Genomic DNA, 26,824 nt, shown 5'->3' with positions numbered 1-26,824 from the left:
GTGTCCTAGTTTAAAATGAAAGTAATTCAGTGGTTCGATAGTAATTTAATGCAGCAGAGCTGCAGGCATAAAGCTCTGTGTGGATCATCACCATTATCTTCCCACCTGCCAGCAGAGGAAGTCCATTGCAGTGGGCTACAAGCGGAAAGTCTGCCGCCAAACAAACGCCTCCTGTGCTGCAAAATCAGATTTACAACAAGTGAGATTAATGTTTCTTGGAAGCATCCATATCCGAGCCTTTTTTCCTCCTGACACTTTAATGAGATAAGCCCAGACTAATTCTGGTTAGCCTCCAAAGATAAGGCCTCAGCATCAAGCTGATGCCTTTTAAGGAGAGATGAGCCTTAGGACTAAGCAGCATTCGGAGATAGATTGTGATGTTACAATACACAGCTAATCCAACAGCGGAAAATTGCACCAAGGATTAACTTTTCTAATGAGTTCCTTTAAACAAAAGTAAAATCCTATAAACTAGAAAGAGAAAAAACCTATCAGGTGTGTTTGAATTCAATACATTCAGGCCACAATCACACAAAGCTACAGAATACTGTGTGATATTTCTTCTGAATTGTAAATGATAAATTGTGTGTGTGTGTGTGTCTGTCTGTCTGTTTATCCGTAGATATGAGTTATCGTTCAGGAATAAAACAAAATTCAAAATTCTTTAGCTGATTTTGAAAATGCAGGACAACTATAGGAATGATGACCCATTCATATAGTTGGGTCATCTCACAGTGCTCTTAAATGCAAATTAATAAAATTTTTATTTGATCACATACATACACAAAATAAAATGTAGAAAATTTGACACAAAAATAAAAACCAACAAATGGTTAAATTGGCTTAACACTTACTTATATAAAAGTATGCTATTTTTAAAAACAATATAAATAATTAGTAGATACCAGGTCTTGGGGCCTGTAGGCAAAACTGTCTAAGGTGTGCTGGGAAATTGCATTATTATGTAAATGTTCCTGCTTGCTTTGCACAATTGATTGCACTGGATAATTACTTAAATCATACATGATTTTCCCTGAAGCTCTCAGTTCGAAAAGTCTCTATAGGTAATATTATTAGGTACGTTTAAGCTGGAGGAAGTAATGGGTAGCAATAAATACCCATTGAATGTTTTAAGGCAAATTCTAATTTGTGTAGTGGACTGCTGTGATCTAAGGAACATTACTTGTAGTGCAAATGAACTTTGAAGTATGAAGTTTATAGTTGTCTGTAGTTCAGTTAATTCTAGTATACTTTTTTTTGTTCTGACACACTGTTTATAACTAAAAAGGCTCTCGTTTTACATTGCTGTGCCCCCTACGGTATTTTGATCTATTGTAAAGCAGCACCTCCAGTGCACATCTGGTGACTTTGAACCCAATAGCCCAATAATATAAGCAATTTCCTTGCAGCAATGTTGCTCAATCTTCTGAGAACCACAACCTTGCTCATGTTAATGTTTTGTCTTCTCTAATGCATTAAATCTTTACGAGTTGTTCTTTAGCTTATGAGTTGAATCAGTTAAGGTGGAAACAGGGAAAACAACTAAATGTACAGGCCGGAGTCACTCCAGGCGCAGAATTAAGAAACATTAGCTTAAAGGAAACACCCTGCTAATCTAATTGTGTGGGTGTTAATTAATGTTCTCTTAGACTTATGCTGAGCAGTCTTGCAGTTTTATAATCCATCTGTTACTTTGCCCCTGATAAAAATTTAGAAATTCACTTATATTTTTGACTAACATTTTGTGACTATAATTCATACCTCCATTAATATTTTGTTTTGAAAATGTGGTTATAGACTCAATAACACTGACATACTAACACTATATTTACATAAATACATTTAAATAGACCTAGAAATGTTGCAGTATCATCAATATTACATATTTACGCAATTGAATGGTAAACAATTTATAAATTCTTTAAAAACTTTATCATTTATTTTCAAGTTTTGTATGGAAATAAATTCCAAAATTTTTTAGTGTGGTCTAAGACTTTTGAACCTGATATTACACATCATAATGAAACTTATATTTTTATACTCCTAAAAAAAATTATGGGGCATTACAAAGCCCAAGAATTTCTTTTATACAGTACAGGATGAAATTCAACAAATTGATGAATTTGTTGAATTTTATTCTTTTGACACTTCAATTTGTCTGTCAGCTGTAGCTTACTCCTGCCATGTTCTTTGTGAGTTAGAGCTGCTCATAAAAGACACATCACATACTGTGTAATTCAACTGACAATAGATTTTATGCTTGGCATGGATGACTGACAGCTTTTTCATTTCTAAATGGCTAAATTTTTATGTTATTGTTTAGTTGATGCCTGTTGTCAATTCATGTCAGAATATATTGCCATTTTGGGACTGGCAAGGGTGGATAACGGTAATAACTTTTTATAAACTGAAATGTATTCCACAAATGCGAACATTATCAGAATTGGCTTTTTAATATAACCACATTTAAATAATATGAGTATTTTTATAATGGGTTATTACTTAAAATAAAACTTGACAATAAACAGTTGATAATAAAATCATAGTTCTCTCTACCTTAAGTCACCTAGCTTTCAAACATAACCATATAAGACATAAATCTATTTGAACACTTCACATCTAATGGACATTACTATGCTAAAAATTATATAAAAAATAAATTCTGCATATAGAAATATCCAAAAAGTCCAAACATTTTTATTATTACTCAGGGCTGCCACACAGTCTGCTACTACCATTTTCGAGCTATGACGTCAGCCAAAACGTTTTCTGACCTGTAATACTAAAGAGTCTAGCAGGGCTACTGTTAGCGTGCATACCTATCCAATATTCACAACACTCTCAGAAGATTGTGATGACTCAGACTACAGAGATCAGAGACTTATCTCCTTTATTGTACACTTCTATTTATTCTGTGCTCTGTGGCATCCCTTGATCCCTTGAGTTTCTCTATTGGGGGATCTTTAAACAATTATGTGTTAAATTATTTTAGTAGGGTTTTCTTGGACAAAAAATATTATAGATATATGACTATTATGTATGTTATTTATAATAATAACATTTTTATTAATGTTTAAATGATGTGTTTATAATTAAGCTTTTACATTACATGATATGTCTACAGTGATTTAACATTTTTACAGGCTCTTTTATGTGAATGCCAGAGAAACAGATGAAGATTAACCTTTCTTTTGTTTAACTCTGCTCTCATCTATTCACTGTGTACAGCTGAGCAATCAGCCTAGTTTAAATACAAGAAAGCATTGTGTACTTCTGACAAAAAGATCAAAGAGAAGGTAAAGAGGGTTTCAGAAAATCTCTTCAAGTCATGCAGCAATACATGAGTAATATTCCACTATAGAAACCCATTTGAATACAAAAGAAGTAAAGGAAATGTGTCATGCACGTGTGTGTGTGTGTGTGTGTGTGTGTGTGTGTGTGTTTGTGTGTGTGTTTGAGGCAGGGAGAGAGAGAGCGCAAGATGCTCAAATAGTTCGTTGAATTTCTGTCTAGTGAGTGCCTTTTTGCCCAGAGTGTTCTGTCAGCCTCATCTTATACGTCCTGCCTTTAAGTTGAGCTTTGTAAATAAGTCATTGAAAAAAATGTCAAAATGCTTTCTCTCACAAGTAACATGGCACTGTGGGGAAACGAGCGAAAATAAGACAATTTAAATGAAAGTAGGTTATGTCCCTAGATAGTGCTCATGAAAATTCATATATGGTAAAACAATGGGCTTTGAGCCCTTTTCTTCATAGAACGAAAGACTTAAATGACTGTTGTGGTACTTTTTAAAAAATATATTTTTTGTTTTTTCTAAATATCAGACAGGATTTTTACGTTTCACATACTGTATTAATATTTAGCAGTTGGACCTCCTGTAGCAAGCTCCAGCAAAGTAATAATCCACTCATCCATGTCTGGCCAACTATTTGACAAGTCGAAAAAACAAAATGACTGTATTATATTGTATAACATGTTATTCTCAACAGCTTGGATGTTGATAAAAATCCTTTATGCTTTTAAGAAGCTATAAGCTATTTTTAGGAAACATCATGCACAACATGATCATGCGCTTACAATCTTTGATAAACAGGATTTGCCATACAGTATATAATTGGTTTGAAGACAATTTTGGTAAGCTCATTGGTATGTAGAGCTCGACAGGCAAAATTGAAATAAGTGTATGCATTTTATCGTCAACAACAGAATGGACTTCCAAAGCCCAGATTAGGACATAATTGCTTTTGCTTTCCACATTGTGACAGCCTAGTTCTCATTTGTGTGCAAGGCAATGCATCTACTGACTGTGGAAAGCAGGAGACTCATTGACTACCTGTGTTTCAGTTCCGTCTTCAGGAATTGCCTTGAGTCAAAACAAAAGCCCCCGTTTAAGTACCTCTATTTGGACTGTGAAAAAAACTTGGTGACCTTAAAAAACACGCCTTATTTTAACTGGTTCAAAGAAAAGGTTTTAAGAGAAGAAGCAGTTGCACGCTATGTTGCTTATAGTTTTTTTTTTCTTCTCATTGTTTCTAAGGCAGCAAAACAGTTTTTACATTCTTCCTTTTACTGCATAAGAGTATTAATGCATATGCCCAACCCTGCATCTTTAGAGTAAGACACAAGCAGAAGAACATTTAATACAAAAATGACTGAGGATGATATCATCACTCTCACCCCAAAATAGGAAAGTTTTTACGCAATTCTACACAGCATAAGTTCACAGTAATTACAGTGGAAGATTACTAAAAGGTCTAAAGCAATTGAAGAACATCCCTAAATTCCACATTACTTTAGAAGACACCGCTATCTAGTTATCTGTCTGAAAATCATTAAGGCGTTCTGATGCTCTGATGCAGTACACGCAAAAGCAGGCATTGATGCACTCTATGCCATATTGTGACATGGGAACCTCAATAAAAAGTGTTAAGGGCCAGAGGCATTTGCATTTTGGAAGGCTGTGAATGAAAGTGCTTGTTCGTCATCCTGTGCCTCTGTGAAAGGCTCTATTAAAAGAGGGTTTTTCAAATCCTCCATTTTGCTCATATTAAACTTAGAACAGAAAATGGGAAGTCTGACAGTTAATGCAAGATTTCTTTGGTGGGTGTTTTACTTGAACTGAGAAAGCTATGCATTTCAGGAGTTTCACTTTTGCGCTTTCATTTCATTGATCAGCTGCATTGCTTGGCAGCATTCTGAAGGTATCCTGGAAACAAGGGCTTTATCTTAAAATTATGAGGGGAAAAATCACAAGACTCATGCACAAACACACTGCCTGGAAGTATCAGGTTGCAAATGTCAGGTCTTTTAGCTAATTAAGACTTTTTTATTGGTGGTGGACCTCTGAGTTTTACTGAGTTCATCTAATATAAAGTTGACTTTAAGGATTGTAATAGTGTGTGTGTGTGTGTGTGTGTGTGTGTGTGTGGAGGGGTGGGGGTTGTTAGGGTAGAAGCACAAAAGAAAAAAAATATCTGGGTTTGGGGGGGTTGGGTTGAGGGCTGTTTAGAACTGACTATTTCCTTCTTATTAATAAGAGCATATTTATGCTCCCAACTAAAAATGAATGAATTAATTAGAATTAAATGAATTTTTCGACAAGGTAGAGGTAATACTAAAGGGTAAAACAGGACCCAAAGCTAGCAACATGAGTGCTACCTGGAATGCTAAGAATATATAGATGATATGATGGGAACGCCATCATTCCACTTCTAAAATCAGGCTGAACCCATGTGTGTTATTATGGAAGTAATCAGATAATTAATAATATCCTACATAACTGGACAACTACACCAATGTAAGTGATAGTGATAAACTATTGGGTATGGACACTGCAAATTTTGTTTTGCAATAAAGTTAATAAAGTTTCTAATAAGACATAATATAGGTAAAAAGCACAGATGCCATCACACTACCAAATTTCGTTAGCTAATTTACAAAAGTTATGAAGGTTGCTCACATTCATCATTGTTACATGGCCACTACCAATTAGCTCAGGTTGCCTTTAGTGTAAGGTACAAATTTATGAGATTTATAAGCAAATTAAACCTTCAATGCACACAGAAATATTTCTATTTTACATTTGTTTAGAGAGTCCTGGATTTTAAACCGCTTGAAATTTTTGAAATCCCTGCATTTTTGTGTGTAAACTTTTCCCTGACATGGTTAGATTCACCAATGCATTTTTTTCTTAAGTGACATTCTCTGCAGCCTGTCAGATGTCTTCTACAATATCAGCCATTTGCATGAATGTAAATTCAAAGTTTTTTTTTATTTAATTGAACTGTGTGTGATAGTGCAGGGAAAAACACTAAAATTGGATATACAGTGTGTGTGCCTGTGTGTATGCTAATGTATGTTTTTGGCTGAAATTGTAAGAGACAACTGATAGGCTGCAGCAAATGTTGTTTGTAAGCAATTAATTGGTGAATCCAATCACATAATGGAAGTCTCCACACAAATGAAGGAATGTTCATTAAAATCAAGTAGTTTGGCAACGCTGGGTCATCAGTCTCTAAATAAATTTAAGGAAATATTTGTGGAGACAAAACACATTTGTGAATCATATATTTATTTGCAAAATATGACACTGATCAGACACCACATTATATAACTGCTTCGCAAAGCAAATGCAAATCATTGCTTTGCTTTTCTCTATACCTTAAGACACAGAAAGGCCAAGACAAAAGCTAAAAGAAAAACAACAGTGATGGTGGTGAAGTGGCTTAGGATTTGTTTTTTAAAGGAATTTGCTCACAGCCTTTTTTTTTCTCCCTCTTGCAGGCAGTCAGGAAGAGATCCAGACTGTGTGCTATCTCAGCCAGACTGTGATGTTTACTGTTTACTGTTCCTCTGTTTACCCTTACTGCTTCTGTGATCCTTCTTGTGCTTGAGTTCCTTTTTGATTGCATTCAGTCTAATATTAAAGTTTATTCTTAAACTTTAAGTAATTATATCCCTGTGACATACTCCGAATTAGCAAATGCTCTTTAAGCTACATCTTGCCAACGTAACTTGATACATACGGTAGGGCTGACCTCTGCCAAATGTACTAGTTAAATGACAGAAATTATGCTATCTTTTTATAAAATATTTATCCCTGCCTTTCAAATGTAAAAATATTTTGTTTACTGTAGTTAATATTGGGACTTCAATAATCATGTGACACTGTTGTTGTTTATGAGCTCACAAAGAAAGAATGGTCATTTCCTGTCCAATTAAATGTATTTACTGTTCATTATATTTTTCAAATATGTATATGTTTTTTCAGTAAGCTTAATGAAACAAATGTTATTTTTTGTTATCCTAAAAACAAAACAGGGGATTAGGTGGATTCAGGATTTGGGTTTGTGATTAAAACCTAAATGCATTAGGATTTCCAAAAAGTTCTGTTCATGGTGTGCTCTGGGACAATGCCAGGTAAAGGTATCTGCAAGTAGAAGTGTACCTATCGGTCTGATACCTAATGATTTCTAAGTAATAAGATATAATTTAATAAGAACAATAATGTGCTTACGCATTTGCTATTACATTAAGTTTAAACATTGTAAGTAGCAATTATGACAGTCAAGTAGTATTATTAGGAAACGTGAGAGCAATTTTTTATTTCTGTTGCTTGCCTCTAAATATTTGAACAAAAACAAAACAATGCTACCATAACATTATATCATCAATCATAATTCAACTTATAAAACATTTTAATCTTACATGTGTGCTATTTTTCAGGAACTGCGCAGTCAGAAACACATCCTCCTGCTGGTCAACCAGTAGTGAACACAGCTTCTGATTAGGCAACTGATCAACAGACTCAATACATGGCATCCGCTAGTGAAGGCTAACAATAGTAACTGTTTACACAACAGAAAAATAGATAAGGATATCACATTTATTTTTCATTTGCCCTATCAGACAACTGCATGAGGCATTCCACTTTTTAGAACACAGAGTTTGGCAGGCAAGTGTTAATGTCATGCATGAGTGAGCAAGGGTTGCTTTGACTAATTTAACCAGTGGGTATGGGTAACTATGGCTATGACTTCAGGCATATAAATTAGCTACTTGGCCATGAGGCTGAGACAAATATAATTTTAAGAATACATTTTTGCTCTATACATTTTCTGTACAAAGCTCAAATTTTGAAAACGGTAATTAAATTAAAAAATTTCATGGCACTCCTTTTAAATATAAATCAAGGTAACTTTGACAAAAACGTTGACAAATGAACAAAAAATAGCCATGTCTGTCAAGAAAGCAAGAGAAATTTTCGATTTTGACACAAGATATCAAGTCATGTCAAGTAGCCCTTTATTGTAATTTTAACAACCTACACAGGGAAACAAAATAACATTCTTCCAGGACCAAAGTGCATGAATTAACAACATCAATTAAGATAACTAACTAAGATGAAACCCATTTAGCTTACTAGACAACAAATCAACACAATAAATTGACAAAACTACACAAGAATTTTAAAAATAATTAAAAAGACAAAATAAAGTGGACATGCAAATATGCAAACACGACACAGCGCAATACTCTGTGCACAAAGCTGATGTTACATTAAGACCAATCTCAAAACTAATTTTCTTTTATGCATGAATTGTTAAGGGATAAACTATTCAAGTATATGCCTTATTGCCATTCAGTCATGTATATGACAATGTTTTACTCCATGACAGCCGTCAGTTTTACAGAAAAAAATCTGTTTGTTTGTTCAATGCATACAGTATGAATCAAATTCCTTTCAAGAGCTTTGTAATAAGCAGGGTATAAATCTACTTTTTCTAGCCTAGTCTAAGCAGATTCTGAGAAAAAAAAAACTGTTCATTAAAGCACCACCCCCTACTCTCACACTAGTGATCACTCGTCTAGAGAGATGTTTATGTCAGCACTTCTGCTTTTACTCTTCTTAAAGTAAACCTATATGTGTTTAGTGTCATTTTTGACTATCGAACAATTTATTCACAGTACGTAGTATATATTTAGTATATATAGTTCTGTAAAAACTGTCACATTAATTTTCTCTCCTCAGAAGTGATATGGGGTTTTAAGAGATGTTTTCCTCTACAGAGAACATAACATTTGAAATAAGGTTACTGGGGGAGGGGAAATTGATCTGATTGTGGTAGGCTTGTTCCTTTAGCAGCCTTTTAGTTTTTAATGTGTTCCATGGTACCTTTTGTTGACAAATGAGTACATTAACACATTGGTCCTTTGACCACATTTGTGTGTACTGCCTTTGACTTTATTGGTGCACACTGCCTATTAAGAAGATCAAATAATGTGCTGATATAAAATAAAATAAAACATATAAGGAAAACTGAAAATGATTCAAAGAATCAAAAGTGTCATGCCTCTTCTGTTAACAAAGATCAGAGGTCATCGTGGGCAGGAACCTTAGAAACATAGTCAAGCACTAATAAGATTACATCAAACCATTGGTGGAGAATCAAAGGGTGCAAATTCTATTAAAAAAGTGTCACAATGTCATGAATCTTTAAAAAAAAAATGCCAATATACCCTTGTTCTTCTCTGTTTTCCCTTGTGTTCCTTTTAACATTTTTTTAACTTTGTGCTTTTAAAGACAGACTGCAAAGCAGAAAATAAGACAATGATTGTTCCCTAATTTACAAATCAAGAGGAAAATCTACATAAATGATTTCAAATCCTTAGGACTATAAGAACACAGTTTTTATTTAGCATGATATTATTCACCTTCTCTAAAGAAATGCATATTTTTTAAACTGAAGGCAACCTGTTCATGTTTGATCCACTTGAAATCAAAGTGATTGCTCTGAGGGAAGTAAAGAGTCACATAACTAGCTGATCATGACATTTTCTCTGAAATACCATTTCAATGAATTAATAAAAATTCATGTTGGTGTTGTACACCTCTATGCATAAACACTTAGATCTTTAATTACAAAAATTGATTATACTTCTAACTAAGAGATAATATATTTCACTCTCTTTGGATCCAAAAGAGTTAAAATCAAATAATTATTGATTGATTAGGTTCATTTAAAAGAGACAAAGAAAAGCTGTTGAGCATGGGGACTGTGCAGTTTGGTGTGAAAAAAATCCATATCCCCGGCTTGACTCCAGAGACTGTGCTGGGCAGCATGCAATTGTGAACACTACTGATGAGACTGAGAGAAACATTTTGGTAGACAGTTGATTAATGACCATTGTTGTCTTATTGTATCGACTTGTGCCATTTTTGGCACAACAAGCGACAGCTTGATGAATGCAGATTGCAACATGCTGTATCTCTAAGTTAATGCCATTGGTTGTCGTTTTCCTTCATACCATGCATCTTTAATTTTAATTTAAAAGGCAATCTGAAAGAGTTTTAAAATGCTTTGTTGTAATTAAAGGTATGAGAGAACTGTGTCAGTACGTTGAGCAATGTCCTATAGCTGTCAACACTCACAATTTTTCAATCACATTTTTAATTCTATTTTATACCTAATTTGGAAATTGTTAACACAAACCTATGTTATGAATGTTACTTGCTTAAATAAGATTGTGTTATGAAGACAGTATGCTACCCTAGATGCGGTAGGAAAATGCACAATGGTGCTACAAGGTTCACGCAAATGTCTCATAGCCCATATTTCACTGGTCTCAAATGATTTCGCAGAAAGTGCAGATATAGCAGAACGAGGCAGTTATTGTGGTCTCTGGTCCTCTGGTATGTAATGGGGGTATAATGCTGGTTGGGGTGGTGATGCTACTCTCTGAAGTTAATGAAGTAAGTAACATCCCCCACTCATGGGCTTACAATGTTGCTGATTGTGCTGTCTATCTTCATACTTCCCCTAGTTGCTTACAGGAAAAGGCTAAATCACAAAATATCCCAGCAGCACATGTTCAGCATAAACCATATGTATAACATAGCTTCCCTCTTTCTTTCTCTGAGGACCTCAGACTGGTTTTGTGTTTGTGTCTACTGTACATTAATGCTGATCTTGTTAGTGCCACATTTTGCAACAAGCTGCTCTCTCTAGTTTTTGATGTACTTTCAGCAATATATTCTCAATACATATTATACATTACACTAAGTTGTTAGTTAGAGGGTTTCTACATGACCCACTTGGCCAGTGTTCAATGTTTTGTGAATATACACTACAAATTTGGATCATTGTCAATGATGCTACTACAGCTGATATTCTGTTAAATACAACACTTGCACTCTTTCTCTCTTATACACACACACACACACACACACACACACACACACACACACACTTTTTTTTATTATTCCTACCGTTCATGCAGACCGCCTCCCTTATCAGTTTGGAAAAAAACACCTTTAACTCCTGTTTCTAGCTTAAGCCTTCCTTTTCATCCTTGCTAATATTCGAGAGGAACAGATGTATTGTTTATTGGCCAACAGTGAAGTACAATCATCCTTTCCCATTCACAGTCCTTTATGAATTCCCAGCATATCTCTGCACTTCACCTGTCTATCAGTGAAAATGGTAGGTAAGGGCTCCTCACCATTCTCTCTTTACAATGAGAAGCTAAAGGTGTGCTTTGTCTATTCAAGAAAGAGGAAACCATATTCAGCTTTAATAGATATAGGCAAATTCTCTCTTTTTTTTAAATACATTTAAGCACTAGTAGTCTTCTGTCTTAGCAGGAATGATGGTACACTTGTGTTAGCAATCACTGCTAGCTGTGCTTTGCCAGCCACACTTCAGAGCATGAAAGCGGGCTGACGTGACTCTACTGCTAATCCCAACATTCCCAGCAGTGTCTGTAGGCAGGGATGCTACCAATGCTACATATTTTCTATTACTTAAACAGTAAAAATAAGCCCAACAAAAGGCTTCTTGTAATTATGAAACCTCACAACTGCTTTATGTTTTGGTGGGTGAGTTAGTTTGAAGTCCCAGAATATGATACAGTTTTCATTGAGTGTCTTTGTCCGCTGTACGTTTGTATACTTTCTGGAACACTTATAGACTGACAGTATACCTGTTGGTGTTTGTTTGATCATCATGTGGGTGTACTAACAGGCAACAGTAAGGCAATTCTGTATTGCCTCCTCTAACTATACACTGTAAAAAATGATTTTGGTGGGTGGTAAATACTACCCTTGCAAATAGTCTACCATTTACCTATTATTTTTGTCATCAAGTTTAATTATATAATAATGAGTAAAATTCACCCACACTACCTAATTATTTATAGTAATAACTGCAACCTAAAAAAACATTGTAATATATACCCCAAAACATTGAATCTGTTGTAAGCATGAGCTATTTGAGGCACATGTTCATTTGTCAAGCTTCTGGGCTGAAGGTAAGATATCTTTGTAATATGCTGTCTATTTATCATATCATGAAAGCAAAGGGTAACATTTATTCTTATCTCTCATAAGGTTTGTGGTCATGTTCGATGAGAAGTTCACATTTGTAGCTTTCTTTAGGCAAACATTTGTCATAACAAGCTAGCTTAGCTAATGTTAATGTACAGGAAAAAAAGGATTTATTCCTGCATTAGTTAGGTATTAGTGGTACAAAAAAAAACCCCACAATTTCAAACGTTTTACCGGTAATATAATATTGTCTCGTATTTTATGCCTGTAAAGTAATAAAGCACAAACTGTTTTAAGTTACTTAAACATTAGCTAGTAAGATAGCCAACTCTTATAGCTAGCTACTGGATGTCTTATCCAAAGTCTAGGCTAACAGATAAAGTTAACGAAAAAGATAGAAATAACTTTAATTACAGAAAGATAACGTTTAAATATAAGTATTTGTGTTTTTTGCTGGTAAAACAAGAAGTTTGGAGTTAAGCTTTAGCTACAGCATTTAAAATATGCATTTGCCTGATATTAAAGATGTGTTTAAGAAATGTTTGTCACTCAAACAAATGTTATTTTTGTGTTGGAAAAATGATAGACATATTAACTTAATTGTAGTTAAATTTTTACTTCAGCAAGCGTGCATAAATTAAAACTACAATTGTCCAGTATATGATGCTAACAGTGGTGTTGTTGATATTAAGTTTAACATAGTGTTGAAATTTAGAACACTTGTTTTCTAAATTATGTCTTTAATCCATTTCCTCATTAAAATGAAAACATTTGATACAAACTACTTAAAATTAGGACAGTCACACAACATTTTCCTTTTGTAACATGAATATAACTGATTTTAAGATGTGCTTTTATGAGCTATGATTAGGTCAATGCCATATATGTGTTAATCATAAAGAATTGTTATAATCCTATGTTCAATGACAATTTGAAATGTTTATAAAAGTGTGCATATGTCTGTCTGTAGGATTTGGATTTTCCTGTCTGTATGAATTGGACTCATTTGTCTGCATGGGGTGCATTTGTCTGCCTTTGACTGTTTAGGTAAACTCAGCTAAACTCCACACTGAATGGAATAGAGTGCTTCCTTGCTTTATGTTGGGGACAGTTACACAAGTACGGTTATTCAGTGTTATTCTCTTATTCTGGTATTTTTATAAAAGATAGTTTTGTACCTCGTTTCTTTGTTATTTAATTGTTTAATAAAAATATATATATATATAATCATAATCTACTGTGTCGGGTGAACTTTTTAAATGAAGTTAAACTTTTCTGATTAAATTATGGCTAGTTAGTCATACACTACCTATAGAATCTACCCAAAAAATGTGAGGTAACAATTTGCATTTAATTTGTTTGGGTACATTTCACCCCATATTTTTCGTAAAAAGTACCAAAATAAATTAGCTATAACATGCTAATTTAAAATAGGTAAAGCCTACTCATTGCATAAACATAATGTTACTTAATTTTAGTAAGTAATTCATCATGTGATGCAATGGGTAGGCTTTACCTAATTTTAATTTTCATGTTATAGCTAATTTATTTTGGTACTTTTTACGAAAAATATGGGGTGAAATGTACCCAAACAAATTAAATGCAAATTGTTACCTCACATTTTTTGGGTAGATTCTATAGGTAGTTTTTTACAGTGTACTCTATGCAGCCATTATGATGATTATATCACAACTTTAAGTTTAGTAGCGATACTATAGGAGACTAAAAAAGGCTGCTTAGGCACACCAGTGGCCACATAGACATGAATGAAGATGAGGTTGTGTGAGAACTCATGGTCCCACATAATAAGAGCCACAGGAATGTGGGGGTTAATAAATGGTTGGCACAGTAAAGCTCAAACTGTGTGGCACAAATATAAATTCTCTTAGAATATTTCCAGGGACCTTAGTGAGACAAAGCTACCTTAATCTTATTTCTACCTTGACCTTTACCTTCATTCTTTATTCTGGTAAGGGTTACAATGGCTTCGGAGCCTATTCCAGGAACTATTCTGTAGATTTGAAGCAGGAGTGTTCACAAAGTGGTAGGGGGATACAGGTCAATCCACATGCCATTGGGCACATTAGAGAATGGATACTCTGCTCCGTGAGGAGATCTTTTCTTATATTGTATATCTCCTTTTCGGGTCAGATTGCCAGCTCCATGCCTGATTGTATCAAAGCAATTAAGGGAGAAGGACTTTACAAGAGGGTTGGAACACAAACAGTGGACCATCTGATCCACAGTCCAACACCTTAACAACCAAGCTACCCATACCCCATACACCAAAGACAGAAGACCAGCCCAACTCGTGAACCATGTATAACCAGTTTTTGTAATATCCACCCCAATAGTCTAATGGGGGCACCAATTAGACATTTGCAGTGGATCCAGGTCATCCAGCCTATTCTAGCAACATTCAGAACAGTGAGGAAGTATTCTATACCCTACCTGAAACACTAGTCTCTCTCGCTCTCTCTTTCCTCTTTCTTTTTGTATCCATTTCTGCATATAGGGGGTTGTAACATAGAGAACAAGGACATCCTGGCCACATGGAAGTTATGGTAGGTTAGAGATGTTTGTCTGTGCATGTGATAGACTATGTATAGCAGCTGTTGGGGTTAAGGCATCATAGGACCATGTGTCACCAAGGTCCCCATGTGTCACCAGTTACCGTTGATAAGTACTGTATGGACACTATAGTCAACAATAATACAAAGAACAGCTAAAACTACCTCAAACACAACAGATGTAAAAAAAAAAATAAAAAAAAACTGTAATGAATCGGTTGCAAGCTGCCCGTCAGGCACAGCTGGTAATGTTTGAAATGTCGGCAGAGCTTATTTGTCCACAGTTAGGATGACAGGCAGTCCCATAGTCCAATTACTAGCAAGCAGTGCTCCTCTCCGTTAGGGTCACATAACAGAGAGAAACACGTGCAATGTGCTATTTAATCTGACATATTTAATATCTGTAATATTTTACAGGCCAACAGAGGATCCACATAAGCAAAATATACTTATCTATATGTGCTATATATAGTTTTAAGTCAGTCACCCATCAGAAAAAATGAACAATGGATTTAACTTACTGATTGGAAAAACATTGATTGACAAGTAATGAATAAGCGGGTGCACTGTTGCTGTTGTGCACTGCTGGATGTTTAAAATAAAACAAAGAACATGTTCACATTTGTGCTCACAAATACTTCATGTACTTCAGATCTGGCACATTCATGCTAAAATGACATTTTTAAATAAAGGCTGTGACGAAGTGTTTTGTTCACATCACTATGTTGCACTGACTGCATGTCAATGTGTACAATAACTAACACTTAATACAGTGAAAACAATTAAACAACCATGCTTAGCGTGATGATTCTCCAGTGAGCTTACAACCTTCAGAATGACAAACTTCATTGTCAGATAGACTGGACTCATAGTAACACATCCAAAATAATACAAGCAAATGTCACCATGTGAAGGTCCCTGCCAATTGGGATAAATACACAACTGACATGAATGCACCCTTAAATAATGCAATAAGATTTATGCCTTTTAAATGGTAAAAAAGGACTGGAGCTTAAAGGTGAGGAGGTCCCAAGCTGACATCCTCCCCCCCTTTAGCTTTTGACATCAGTCTATGTGAAAATACATACATAATTTACAAGAAATACTTTATAAGAAATGGAATCAAAAAAAGTTGTCAATTAATTTCTATACATTATTAGTCTAAATAGACATTTTGCTTAAAAAAACAAATGTATTTATTTAGAGTATTCTCTAAATAACTTACCCTGTTCAGGGTAGAAGCTGGAGTACCTGGAGAAAAACCAACAAGCATGGGGAGAACATGCAAACTCCATGCACACAGACCAAATGCAGGACTCAAACCCTCAACACTACCATTATAGTACCCATCAAAATTTGGACAAACTAACTCATTCAAGAGTATTTATTTATTTTATTGGTTTCTACATTGTTCAACAATATTGAATTCATTAAATTTAAGTTACATAAATACATATACAGTAAAACCTCAGATTGTGAGTAACGCGATTTGCGAGTGTTCCGCAAGACAAGCAAAGATTTTTAATAAATTTTGACTTAAAAACAAGCAGAGAGAGAGAGAGAGAGAGAGAGAGTGAACCGACACGGTGTCAAATTACGCGCGCGCACACACATAACACACACACTCCGCAGCGCAAGAAAAGAAAGAAACACACACACACACACACACACACACACACTTATGTGTCGGGATTTATTTTGACTTTTTTTAAAGGTAAAGTGCAGGTTTATTTGTTTTATTTTTACTTTAAATTTTGTTTTAATTATTTTTATATATTTATTTTTTGGGGCTGTGGAACAAATAATTTGAGTTTCCCTCAATTTCCCTTATGGGAAAATTTGCTTTGGTTTACAAGTGTTTTGGAATACGAGCCCGCTTCTAGAATGATTTATTCTCATAATCCAAGGTATCACTGTATATAAAACAGAAATCCTGTATCTAGGATTGTGTGTTTGCAGGTGTTTGCAGAGGTAGTTCTGTCACAGGCATGTCACAGGCGTTCCTAACCTCATGTACATGTAGGCAGCGTCATTATTTTTTAAGAGAAAAAACAGCCAGTTAGGGCTATTATAACAACAGAGCAGAATGTAGAATGTCAATGAAAGTTGCGCTTCACTCAGCAATAAATAATACAGGCACGTTTGAGGGCTGCTGAAATGACAGAGCAGACTAAAGTACTTCTACGATGGAAACAGGAACGTCAAGCCGAGTTCCTAGCTACTGAAATCTTAGACCAGACTGTGACATGTATACAGCAACAGTGCATACAACAGGCCATGGGCAGAAACATGGGTACAAGTACTACAAAAAAAGTACTTTTAAAATTTTGGTTGAGCAGCTGTTGGCTGCCATAATCAGGGTAAATTGTAGCTACTTTGAAGTACCTGACATTTTAAAACACATTTAACACATTAATAAGTGTCATTTAATATTTCTATTTAGTATTGGTCTCCAATGTAGAACATAGTGAACATAAACTAAATAAAGATATACCTTAGAAGAGGTAGGTGTGTCTAACCTTTTGACTGGTATCTATCTATCTATCTATCTATCTATCTGCAATATGTAAAGGTAGAGAGAGAATAATGCAGTTGCTGGTGCTTTCTGGGTCTAATATGTACAATACTGTGCTTTTAACTAATTAATTGTTGGGACTAGTTTGTCTCCTACAACAGATGCTCCTTCCCCAGGATAAGTACATAAGACTATAACTGTGCTTCTGGCCTCACTGCAGGTTTTATTCTCCTCCATTTTTTTTTTCACAGTATGCCAAGGACAGACACAAAGACCCTGTTCTCATTGCACTAACCCTAATAAATATTTTCCAAAAGGTCTTCACAGCGAGACCTAAAGTATATACAAAAAATGTACAGGAAAGGGGGATTTGGGTAAAACACATATTTAATGACATGTACAAAACAAACTAGTACTAAACTAAATGTTCTTTGGCAATATAAAGCAAATCATGCTTGGAATATGGCAAGAGAAAATTATTATTTTCCTCTTCCATTTTGCTGTCAAATGTAGCATTGTAAAATGTACCATCTTAACGCTAGATATTGCATGAACTGTTTCTGAATTACTTAGCATGCTCTTGTCGTCCATTTTGTTGTAGTGAGAGCTCATGATGAGCACGCTAATGCTCAATTAGGGGATAACAGTGTCAGGGTCAAGAAGATTTTGGAATTTAGAGCAAAAGTAAATAATGGATACATTGTGGTTTCCACCATAAAAGACCTGAAAACTTGTATATTTAAAAAATTGTGTCATTACCTATCCTACAAAATGGAATGAATGGTACTGTGGTAGAGTTTGTGTGTGTCTGCTACTCTGTGTGACAGATAGGGTGCTTAGTAAGAACATAGCTCATTGTAAACAAAAAGAGAGAAATGCATTAGACAGACCATGAAACCAAACAGTTTACCTACACAGGCAGTTGTAAGCAAGCATCTGGCATCCATAGCTTTTGTGGGCTCATTAAACAGAGATATGCAGTTTTACACCAAGTCATTTGGTGTATGCTCACAATTTGAAGTGGAAAATAGGACATGTGTAGTATTCTGACTTCATCAAAGCAAGCAACTGGTAACTGCAATTAACATGATTCAAACGGACGGTTGCTAAAAAAAGTTTTAGAACATCATTTAAATCAAATGCTAGAAGCTGGTGAAAAGCTACTGTAAGGAGCAGTCACTACTCTTTTTCCATGTTTTTAGAGGTTTCTAAATGGTGTCTTCCTGTTACATGGAGGGATCGAAAGCTGAGAGGAATGGGAAACTACTCCATGTTTCATATCACGTCCCATAAAACACAATGAGCCTTTTCTTTGCTAAGGTCCCCATGGCTGTCACATCTATCCTGCTTCATCCTTTCTCCCCCCGTCTGTTTGTCCTTTCCTCAATCGTGAAGTCCGCACAACTTTGTGCATACCCCCTACCTGTCTCCTGTGGGGAGTACAGGAGACAAAGGTTGCTTTTCCATTGCCAGTTGAGAACATTCATCATTTTAATGGTTCTTGAATTTATGCATATATTCAGCTTCCTACAGGCTAAATTCTCTTTTTATAACACTGTATATCCTCCATACATATCAGGTTTAAGGTCTATGCCAAGAGAGCTTTTTGATAATTTCCAGAAATGCCGATAACCTACAGTAATGTGCCTTGGACAGCAAAAGTTCATAGTTGAATCAAAACAGTTCTGTTTATAATGGGTGTAATGCGTTGTATCTTTGTATGGGTAAAATTAAAAATCTAAAAAGAAAATACTATTTTTTTAAATAATATTTTGCAGTTTCAAATACATGTTACAATGTAATTTTTGTTCTAGATTTTTATGGCTTTTGCAACTCAGTATACCACAATTAACATGATTGTTTGATTGCTTTCCTCAATATGGAGGAACCTTCTGAGTTGACCTGATGTAAAACAATGCTAATGAGGGTTTATTTTCCACTACTGACAACAAGGAAAATTTAATTATACCTGTTTATTGTAGATGTGACAAGAAAAGTTTTATTTTAAGCTGTAGGGGATTGATTTAAATTTGCTGCAATATGTTATTTTAAACCTATAACATTATTGTTATTTTACACCTATATTTAATGTCTTCCTAAAAAAACACCAGCAGGCATTGTTGTCACACATAAAAGACTCCAGACCACTCTCTGACATAATGTGATTTTAAATTAACAGAAAGGTATGTAAATTGCCTTTTTTTTACACAAGAGAAGAAATCATCTTGCAACCAAAGCATACAGCTTTCCTTCCTACCATACTACCTTTCAGTTTCTACTGAGCAAGGCAAACCTGAGCATGTGTGATAACATTGACCTCACACTAGGTTTGTCCTTCAATGGCCCAATCAGATTAATTGGTTGTTGCCATCCACTGGCTCAAGGGTCCTGTTTAATAAGATATGTTCTGTGCTTTACTCGCCCAAACCCTTTCTGCCCTCCCCCAGAGCTCAATGGACAGCTAAGGATGTCTTTTACATGCACTCATGCATGTAAGACAACCTCTTCCCAAAGTCAGCTTTTTTTTTTTTTTTTTTGGATTACATAGAAATTTATGAGTGATCACACAGGGTTCATCATAAGGCTGTACAGTTAATTATGATTTTAGCTACATGAATAAAGAAAAACAAACCAATTGTGTAATTGGTGAGATTAAAATGAGCTATCAATATTTTTAGACAATAGTTAAGTTTTGATGTTTAAAATAAACATTCATTCACATTTTGAACATCTATTCTACATGCAATACTTTGCATGTTGACTAAATTAAAGAAATGGAAGCAAATATTTTATTGTTATTGGCTGCAAATGATAGTTAAAAAACATTGTTTATGTTCAAGGCAACATGGAGGCACAGTGTTTAAAACTGTGGCCATGCACTTTCAATGTCGGAGTTTGAGTCTGTCCTCAGGTCTGTGTTCAATCCGTGCTTGCGTTTCTTTTCACAGTCCAAAGACATACAGGGCTTCATGTGTTTTTATGCTTTTTATGCTTGATTTGCACTCCTTACAGGGTGTATCACACCTCATGCCCTGCAACCCTGTATAGGACAGGCAGTGTAGAAAATTAATGATAGAGATAGTGTTTATGTTTAACCTTAGCAGCAACCTCATTTCCCCTCTCGTCCTTTCCAACCATTTAGTATTTATCATCACCAGTATACTACTCTCCAGGCTCTCATGGGTCACAGTGTGGTTTAACGCAAAAACGTTCTCTCTGAAACTGGTCAGGTATAGGGACTGGACTAAAGATGAGAGCCATATACTTGTCAAAAATAAGATCCAAAAATTTCTTCAGGAAGCCTGGATGAGTATTTATCACAACATTTTTTAGAAAAGAAAAATAACAAAGTCTGGCTACTTTAAAAATATATATATTATAAAACATATTCTGGGTTGTTTAACCCTTTTAACTACATAATTCCATACATGTTGATTCATAGTTTGAGCATAGTTAGAGCATAGTCCAGCATTACGTCTACAGGTTTGTGTCACTTAACATGGATAATGCTTTCATAATATGACATTATACTATTGGGTGTTGTGCAAACACCATTGACTCACTATAAAAACTCAAAGTATGAGTTTGCTATAGTTTATATTAAAATGCAACAAAAGTTATGTTAATACTAAACTGTATGCTTTAATTACCATAAATACAGTATGTTGCAAATATACTGCCTGGCCAAAAACATCTATTCACCTGGATTTAACTACAAATAGGTAAAAGCCTGCTGACAAGCGAGAGCCCAAAACTGCTGATACTAATAAAATTGGTTTAAGCCCTTTTCAACACATTATTAAAAACCTGTTCGTAAAGTGGTGACTATCATGTTTGAGAAACAAATGTGGTTGAAAACATTTTTTGAATGATCCATTGATCACAAATGTTCAATGAAATCATATAAAAAGAACAGTAATACTCAAACAAAACAGCTTATCAGTGAGGCTAATCAGGAAAAAAAAAGTCTTCAATTTGCAGGGGAGAATATAGAATTAACTGTTAAGCATTGGAAAAGGGTCACGTGGTCTGGTGAGTCCAGATTTACCCTATTGCAGGGTGATGAACACATCAGGGTAAGGAGATGAAAAGCTTAGTCACTACCATAAAAGCTGGTGGGGTCAGCATTATGCTCTGGGGTTTCCTTAGCTGGTCAGGTCTAGGTTCAACAATGTTACGTGTACAAATAAAATGTACAAATACTGGTTGCCAACAAATCATAAAAACAACTTTGTGATATTCAGGGTTTGTTTTGACTTTTTATTTGGGTCTTAATGCAAATTTAGAATTTAGACAAGCAGGCTAAATGGAAACATTATTTATTTTCCATAAGGTTTTTAGTGGTCTACAAAGAAAAAAAAGGTAATGATATTTTTCTCACATTTGCTTCCCTGTTTCGTTCAAATATTCCCCATCCTATCTTGGTTGTTTTCTCTGATTCCAAACCTCTTTCTTCTCTAGGTAAAATGCCATATTGCCTCAGAGGACTGACATTTGGCATGAAAAGTGGACAAAAAAAAGCATGCAGCATATTTTGGCAAGGGCACAGGTGCTTTTGTAGTGACTAACTGAATCGGGAGTCACATATGGAGATGGGAGCATTGCTGTGGATTTGAGCTCTGGCTGTAATAGCTAGATGAAAATAGTGAGGCACTCAATGAATATCATTAGAGACCACATGGATTCTCCATTTTAAATCAAAGAAAAATTTAATTGCTTTCCACCATAAAGGGGCACACAAACTGAACTCTTATAAATGAAATATACAGTAAATATTATGTTATACTATTACAGATGCTATTGAAATAAACAATGCACTCATTTTGAAGAATAAAACAATAATTCTGGAAAACTACTTATAGCTTATGAAAAAGTTTAAGAGTAAACTTCTCGTCATTTATTTTTTTGTTCCTAATTAAATTCTTATCCAAATTATAATGTTGGAAACATTTAAATATTGAAAGATATGCAAGTATTTTATGTGTTGAATCCTCTTTTTGGCATTTGGCACGCATTCACCATACAGTAGTTGTATTTCATCCAACAGTTAATTCCTATCATTAGTTTAGAGAAGCAGAGAAGTGTTTGCCCTAATTTTTATGGTGGGGAGCTAGTGACCTCAATAGGCAAAGCTTGGCAAAAAAATGTTCATTAGAATGATGACAGCAATAAATTAGGCTTAAAAACAGTCTAAACAAAACAACTTGGAAAAAAGGCAATATATTTTATAGTTTATGGTTATATGGTTAGCATTTGAAAAATCATTACATTGAACATAATAATAATATAATCAACATTACTGAAAACCTGCATGTGGAAGAAGGAGATATTCTGATCTTTAGTCTTTTCTCCAACCTATGGGACAGTCTGCCTTATAACTCTGTATTTCTGAAACCAGTAGCCCATAATCCACTACCCAATTCAATTACAAAGTCTCAGCCCACTGGAGTCTTCTGACAGAAGCCTGCTGTCTGTCTCTAATGCGAATTTAATTGTTCTCATTAAATTGTTGTAGCTCATCTCACTGTAATGGTGCTTTCTATCTGAGATATAATTTAATTTTTGTATCATTAGAACAAAGCCATGGTGATCAAGTTTCTCTGTAAATTAGAAATATGAACACTTAGGAAGTGTTGGAAAAATGGTGTGCAAAGAATTGCTGTTTTAAGGACTTTCAATGCCTTACAAATATCCTGCAATAAATAAAGTGCTAGCAATGGGTGTCAGAGAGAAGCAATCCATCACTCCCTGCACCACCTCCCCATTTTCCATCAATTTCATTTTTTTATTTCGCCAGCATAGACATAGATGTAAATTAATGTACTGTAGATGTAGATAAAAACATGCACTTTACTGAAATGAGTAGTACCATTATGTGTTTTCCTACTGTAAGCTGTTGGGCTGTATTTAGATCCCTGTTCTAGATTTAACAAATTTAGAAGAGACACTATAAATGTATTCATTCTTATCTTTAGCTTCATACTCTTTTTTCTTTTAGTTAAAAATGTATTTCTTTATTTTAACCAGCATTCACCTCAGACAATCAAATCAGCAACAAAATAAATCTCACATCATGTACAATGGAAAAACAAAACAAGAACCCTACAAATGTTAGAAATAAACAGTATACAAAGAAATGAATACAGTTAAAATCAAACAAATATAAATAAAAACATAGATGTCACATTTTGCAGTTCAGTGCCTGAAATTTTCATGTGATGAGGGTGGTTTTCAAGATGCCTACCCTATTTTGATGGTCTGCTCTTTGGAGCACCGTGGGAAATAAAATAATAAGTTTGATGGATGGATTCATCAAACCTGACCATATTGACTGAATGAGGACACGTTTGGATCATTGAAAACCTCTGTACACTGTAGTCATCATTCGACTTGTTTCAAGAGAATGTATAATGTTCGCAGTAAAATAATGATGATGATAATAATAATATGAAGAAGAAGAAGAAGAAGAAGAAAACATATTTAAGACCATATTCCATATTCAAGGTTGAAAACTCCGTCCAGACTTCACAGTGTACAGTAATAAAGTTAAGTTTGTGTATGTTTTTAAAATAACGTGCCAATCAAGTGATATTATAATGTAGCATACTATGGAAGGTTTTTTTTTTCTTTCCAAAGTAAATCATCACCCCACATAAGAACTACAGGGAGTTTTCCATCATCATCATAACGCATTGTAACCAGTACTGACATGGTATTACAGTGTGGGACAAAATATATGGAAAACGTACACACTTTGCCTACCTTTCGGAGAACTGGCGATAGGTGGAAGAAATCTGCCGTGAAAACGCCTCTCGCGAGAATCTATTATTTATTTCTCCGCTACAGAAAATAAAGTAACGCAACAGCTTTGCTCTGCTCTTTGCTCTGAAAGAGAACAGTTGCAGTCATTGGCTTTTTTTTTTTTAGGAATCCATGGCAACCGGGAGAAAAAAAAAACCTCCTCAACTTCAGCACGCTGTGACCGGGTTAACGCACACGCATGCACGCACGCACGCGCACGCGCGCACGCACACACACCACAGTGACAGCGACATTATTCCCCGCGAACAGAGTAACTAGGTTGTAGGTATCGACGCGTGAGCTGGGGGGAAGGGATCTGCAGGGAATGTTCACTAAACCACATACTCGTATTTTACTATTCAGGGCAATTCATGGCATGTTCGATCATTATGACTTATTAGACAGGTTTTGTTAATGAATTGTTGAATCGTCTTGTTTCAGCAAGACCATTTCGCTACTGGGTGTATCTGGCTTACCAGCCATTCTCAATGAACAGTGCCAGCTTGGTTTTCAGCACCTTAGACAGCAGCTTACAAATACCACCTGACTGAGCCAGTCTGATTTCAGGTTTGGCCCAAATAGTCCAAAAGGGAATCAAGCTGATAAAGTGGACATTTACATCCACAGCTTGAGTCTACCAGGGGGCACTATGCACATGTTTCCAGAGGATCCATTCAGCTTATTCTGGAAACACTGAGATGTAAGGGGCAGGATTCTTCACCCTAGGTGGAACATGCATCTCTCTCGCTTTCTCTCTTTCTCTTTCACACACACACATTAAACTACTTATTTAGAACCACAAAGCAGTCTTTTTATTTTAAAAACTACACTGAATTGAAAGCAATTCCACTCCATGAACACAGTCCACTGTCATGTACAATTTCTAGCATTCCCTACATCATTGACCATTAAGATAAGCAGATCAGAAACGTTAGGCAGTGGTCCTCAGGGCTGATCCTCATTCTGCATGTTCTTTTTTTTTATCACTGTGTTGCACCGTTGCATGATCCATACAATAAATACAGACACAACAGATTTGACTTGCATGGTAATTTGCTGAGGTTATTCTAAACAAACATGGTCCAAACAACAATTTCTTCAGAGAGTATTAATTTTAAGGACCAACTGATAATCTGATATGTGACCCATTATATAAAGTCTTTTTGCGACTTAATATCTGATTTAATGTCATGGGTCACATATTCTTTGCAGTGATGAGTGCTGAGTGTCTTGCATGTCTTTGTCTAGATTTCGCTTCATGATCTTTTGTGTCAGCATGACCCCATCAAAGTCAGTTGGTGCAGTCAGCACTGCATTCCTGAATGCTAAACAGAGGCATCTTGCACAATGTCCATGAGCATGACGTCCTTAAAACCTTGCAGAGCATAGCCAGAATTATGCTTTTAAAGCTGATGCATACCGCAGTCATAATGTTCCAGAAACCTATCGGGAGCAGCATGTTGTTGAAGCTTGGGTGTGCCGCAGGGACCCCGATTTTAAACCCAGCTGGTGGATCTAGCAGCACATTCTTGGTGCCAGAAAGCATTACTGGGCTAGGTTAAAATGGTCTGTGCACTGCCTGGCTAAGAAGTTCAGTGCAGGCCTCAGAAGAAGCAGGGCAAGGATCAAGACGGGCAGGGAATATCTCAAGCAGAACAGAGTATATGTAAAACAGAATGGTATGGAGCAGGTTATGGTTCTGGGTCTACTTGGAGTTCTCATGGCTTGATTTAGGTAGGGCTTAGTGAAAGCAAAGCATGGCTCAGTCAAGGCAGTATGGGGCTCAGGTTAAACAGGACTGAAATAACACAGGGTTGCTACTAGGGAGTATTTGTTGGCTAATAAAAAGTGCTTGCTTTTCACCACCATCCTCTCAAAGTATCATGCAAGATCTCCCAACTCTTACTGCTGCTTGTAACATATCACTACTGAGTCATTATGAACAACACAGATGCACACATATACACACTTTCTGCTTGGTGTTTCGGTACACTTTGTTTCTCATAACAGATTTCCCCACCGCCATAAACACAAAATAAAAACATTTGAATAATCTTGCTAATTACCCATGAGAGTAATTATCATGTATCACACAAACAAACAAACAGTTACTAAAAAACTAGAAATGGTTTTGTACTGAGAACTCACCCCTGTTTTTGATACCTTTTCAAATTTTATTAGGCTTAGATCATATGAAATGTTCATCATACGAGTGCTGTTGTATATCCACTATGGCAACAAGAAGTGCATTAATATACTGTAAACCTAAGAATTATAATATTGCAAAAACTGCCGTCTAAGCAAAAATGTTCTTTACCTTTACACCGTTTCTTCAAATTCACATTTAGCAGATATTCCCTTATCCAGAGCGATTTACATTTTTATTCCATTATACATTTGAGAAGTTGGGACAACTTGGTGGTCGTGGAATTTTAACCCAAAACCTTCTGATCCGTAAAATTCATGAAAGTTCTTCTTCATTGTGCAGTCTCCAAAAGTTGTTAAACAAAAACGTGCATTAGGTATAACTAGGGGCTATAAATTCCATATTATGATATTTATTTGTTCCTGTACATAGTGACATAATAACACATTGTCATTTTGAAAAGACTG

The 26,824-nt window shown here is 35.4% G+C and overlaps 1 protein-coding gene across 2 annotated transcripts in view; it reads right to left on the bottom strand.

Moving 5' to 3' along the window:
• The window catches only part of chl1b (cell adhesion molecule L1-like b), an 86,226-nt gene extending 61,917 nt beyond the window's left edge, over window positions 1-24,309 (bottom strand). Inside the window, exon 1 of one of the 2 annotated variants that reach the window (XM_053499043.1) lies at window positions 24,164-24,309. The gene's annotated coding sequence lies outside the window, so the exon portion shown is untranslated. The remainder of the gene's footprint in view (window positions 1-24,163) is intronic. The other variant, XM_053499042.1, reaches the window with a different exon arrangement.
• Between the last annotated feature and the right edge of the window lie 2,515 nt (window positions 24,310-26,824).

Source organism: Clarias gariepinus, chromosome 6, assembly GCF_024256425.1.
Source record: "Clarias gariepinus isolate MV-2021 ecotype Netherlands chromosome 6, CGAR_prim_01v2, whole genome shotgun sequence".
Classification (NCBI taxonomy): Eukaryota; Metazoa; Chordata; class Actinopteri; order Siluriformes; family Clariidae; genus Clarias; species Clarias gariepinus.
This window is presented reverse-complemented; position numbering and strand designations above follow the sequence as displayed.